This window comes from Ciona intestinalis, unplaced genomic scaffold, assembly GCF_000224145.3.
Source record: "Ciona intestinalis unplaced genomic scaffold, KH HT001082.1, whole genome shotgun sequence".
NCBI classification, from domain to species: Eukaryota; Metazoa; Chordata; class Ascidiacea; order Phlebobranchia; family Cionidae; genus Ciona; species Ciona intestinalis.
The window spans coordinates 18,659-22,906 of record NW_004191403.1 but is presented as its reverse complement, the minus strand read 5'-3'; positions in this window follow the sequence as shown (position 1 = coordinate 22,906).

Below are 4,248 nucleotides of genomic sequence, written 5' to 3'. Positions count from 1 at the left end.
ATTCGATGGGGCAGACGTTTTTCCTAGTATAGTAAAAGCCGTCGGTGAGGGGTATGCATATGCCGAGATCCGAATATTTGAAGTTTTCTGGTGGCCCGATGGTATTGGATGTTCATTCGCAACGTCGAAACAAATCTCGAAAGCAAAGTTTACTGACGATAAGTTAAAAATAACACTGCTGATACAACAGTGCAGAGAAAAAGCTAAGAGTCTTATCCACCATTGTTCTGTTCTGTTCTGGATCCCCAAGAGACTTACTGTGATAGCTCAGAATTAGCAAGTCAGAATTATTGCTAGTGAAGTTAGCTGATGTCAAACTTGCATCCTCATTCGATGGGGCAGACGTTTTTCCTAGTATAGTAAAAGCCGTCGGTGAGGGGTATGCATATGCCGAGATCCGAATATTTGAAGTTTTCTGGTTGCCCGATGGTATTGGATGTTCATTCGCAACGTCGAAACAAATCTCGAAAGCAAAGTTTACTGACGATAAGTTAAAAATAACACTGCTGATGCAACAGTGCAGAGAAAAAGCCAAGAGTCTTATCCACCATTGTTCTGTTCTGTGTGGATCCCCATGAAGGCTATATTGAGGCGAGGAAGATTTTGTATGAGACCTGTGGAAAGCCTCATGTCGTTTGCAAGGGACTTCTCTAAAACACGCAATCTACGCAATCTTATTTTGTCAAAATAATGATCCAAGTTTTTTAAATAATAATTATATTAATTACCTAAATAGGTCCTAAAATAAATCATTCTATAGAATTGACACTAGCGTCACCTTTCGGTCAAGTCACGCAATCTACATAATCTGCACACATGCACAGGCTAATTTTGTTAAAAATTTAACCAAGTGTTTTTAAATAAATTTATCCGTCATTTGACTGTAGTATACTCACAATATCAACTCAATCCACAGAACAACACGTAAACACTTAACGACAAATAGTATGAATTGCAGTTGAACGTCATCAAACGTCAACTTTAAAAGGTTTTGGCTCCATTACTATAGCATTTCTTCATTTGCACGTAATTCTTTGTGGGGTTGTTACTAATCACAAATACTGGCATGGTGTGTTTTGAAATTTAATGGACTACAAAGTTTTTTTACTTACCTTGGCTACCTATATTGTGTTTAAGTAAGTTTCATTGGTTTCAAAATAAATTCACATTCAAGTGGATCTGAGCAATGCTACATACCAAAACTTTGTACAATTTTTATTCAATGGTTAAAAAAACAAGATGTCGTTGCAAGAGCATTTGAGAAGAGAGATGATCTCAATAGGTGATTTGAATACCGTTATTTGTCTCGCTGCGTTGGCAAAAAAATGCCTTACGAATCTCAGAATTTGTGGCGCCGTCGTGACGCCCGTATTCAAGGTCGCGTCGGAAGTGAAACCACATTTCCATATCTCGTAGAATTTGTTAATGAAGAAGCTACTGTAGCCAGCACGTTAAATGGCCAACTGTGTAAATGTAAAATGTTACATGCTGTTGAAAAAACAATGCATTTTATAATATGCATTCAACTCACTATCTCTAAAAAAACTTTTTTTACGTTAACGGTTGTGAAAATTAAAACACACACGAAGCAGTCTTAGCAATCAAACTTCAGAAAAAATGCGCGGGAACGTTCAGTCGCCACTTGCTGTCTTTGCGACTGGTACAGTTCGTACAATATATATTACGGAGATTTTATATTGTTTCACTATCTGGAAAAATTGATTGAAAATGGAATTCAAGATAAGAAGTTAAATTTAGTTGCTGTCTTTGCGACTGGTACAGTTCGTACAATATATATTACGGAGATTTTATATTGTTCCACTATCTGGAAAAATTGATTGAAAATGGAATTCAAGATAAGAAGTTAAATTTAGTTGGTAATTATAGATATGTTGCATTCCTTTCTATGCCGATTATAAAACATGGCTGTTTGTTTTTAATGAAAGATTTTACGATGAAACTAGTCTTTCTTAAAATATGTTGCATTCCTTACGATGAAACTGTAGTCTTTCTTAAAATATGTTGCATTCCTTTCTATGCCGATTATAAAACATGGCTGTTTGTTTTTAATGAAAGATTTTACGATGAAACTGTAGTCTTTCTTAATGAGAATTTGTTGGAGAAACGTAAGATAAAATCATAAAAGTATGTTTATCATAATTTGTTCATATTTGTAATAAAAGCGCTACACCTATTTCATATTTGTAATAAAAGCGCTACACCTATTATGGAATAATTCACAATAAATTGCCTTGATTTTTAGCACTTCGGGAAAACGTTTTCAAGTCTTGAACTTATTACCAAGCACCAATACGGAGAAAAGGTTGGCATTTTGTTTAGTTTTTGTTGGCCAGGTAAAAATGTTTTCTTAGTGCAACAGGCATAATTGTTTTCATTTCACGATTTTAAATCCTACATCTGATTTTTACTGTGCAACAGGCATAATTGTTTTCATTTCACGATTTTAAATCCTACATCTGATTTTTACTTTACATGAGGATAGTTTTAGTAGCGACGACGCAAGCGATAGTTTCATTTCACGATTTTAAATCCTACATCTGATTTGTACTTTACATGAGGGGATAGTTTTAGTAGCGACGCAAGCACCGTGCCTCTGTACGATCTCGGTGATCACACCTATAATCCACCTACCTATGCTACTGATCCATCTACCTCTCAGTGATCGCTTTCAATCACATTTACCATACCCCAACTACACAAGGGTTGTACTCGATGCAGAGAGTACTAACAAATATTACCTGTGAGGGTACGAATAATACGAGAGAGCGCACGATGTTTTACCTCACCATATGAAGTATGATCTTTCAAATGAGTATGGTAACATTTGTTTGTCTACTCTGATCAAAAGGTTTCCCTCACTTTTGTTTACTCAAATTCGCCAAAAAAATGGGTAAGTGTATATAATTTATTTGCATAAGCATGTTACTGATGCTGGTTTTGCAATTTGTGAAAGATTTAATTTTGTTTGACTTTTGTAAATAATTCTTTATGCGGTGACCAATAATGTAAATCAGAATGTTATCTGTATATATCTGCGTGGCATATTTATGTACTCTATCGTTTCGCAGATTCGACTAGAAAAGGATGGTTGTGAGGAACCAAAAACGGTGCAAAAAAGCAAGCGAGTGATTAATTATCGATGGTCTTCCGCTGTTAAGCTCAGAAACCGACACGAATACCGGAATGAGTCCATGAAAAATGAGATTATGAAAGAGAGCCAAAATTCCACCTATTCTAAAGGTTAGTTTTGCATGATTTTTACAGTACTGTACTAATTAATTGTGAATTTTGACAAGAGCATATAAACAAGCTAATAAAAACACCACTCTGTAAAACATGGGTGCAAATTTTATGCAATCTTAAGTTAGTCAGCTCACTACTGTTTACTATTCGTAGACCAGATTTAGCACGGAGTTCCGACGAGAAAGATCACCGTGAGAAGTTGACAAACTTTAATCAAGAAGAAAAGTATACAATATAAATATTAGAGTTCCGTTTAAACGGTAATTTATTTAGAGCATGTAGAAGCGCACTTTAAACTAGAGTACATATTTTCCTATCATTCAAGGATGGAATTAAAAATGTGGTGCATTTCGATCTGAGTATTTGCCTAAAAATGTGGTATACTTGTAAAGGTAAACTCCTGTTCTTGAACCCATATGCATTTTGTTTATATACTAAATGCATTTTTAGAAGAGTCGTGGACGAGTTACCCGAAACCAATACCAGATGCAACTCGCCATAGCTGCATAGAAAAAGTGTACCAGCAAATTATCTTTACAAACAAGAGGTTTGTCGAAAGAATGTCAATTTGCTATTATTGGTATCATTTATAACAACATCAGCATCTTTTAGCAGTTTTGAATATACTATTTGTAATATTGTGCTTAAATATACAAACAAATGATCAATAACTACCAGGAAAAACTTCACTGGAATATTGGATACCAGAACAAGATTTAGTTCCTCATATAAGGCAAGAGTAATGTGTAAAAGTGTTGTCGCGTGTGAGGTGAATGGTGCTCATATCAATGCTATTGTGGCTGATGGATCTGCTGTATTTTAAATGGAAAACCATTAACCCACAATGATTTGTATTCCAGCCCAAACCCATTTCGCAAAAAAGGATATTTTAAGGATATTTTTTTGCTCCGATACAAGTCACTTGCTTAAAGTAAGTTGATTTAACAATTGTTGCAGACTGTTCCGAAAGCACTATATAGTTCC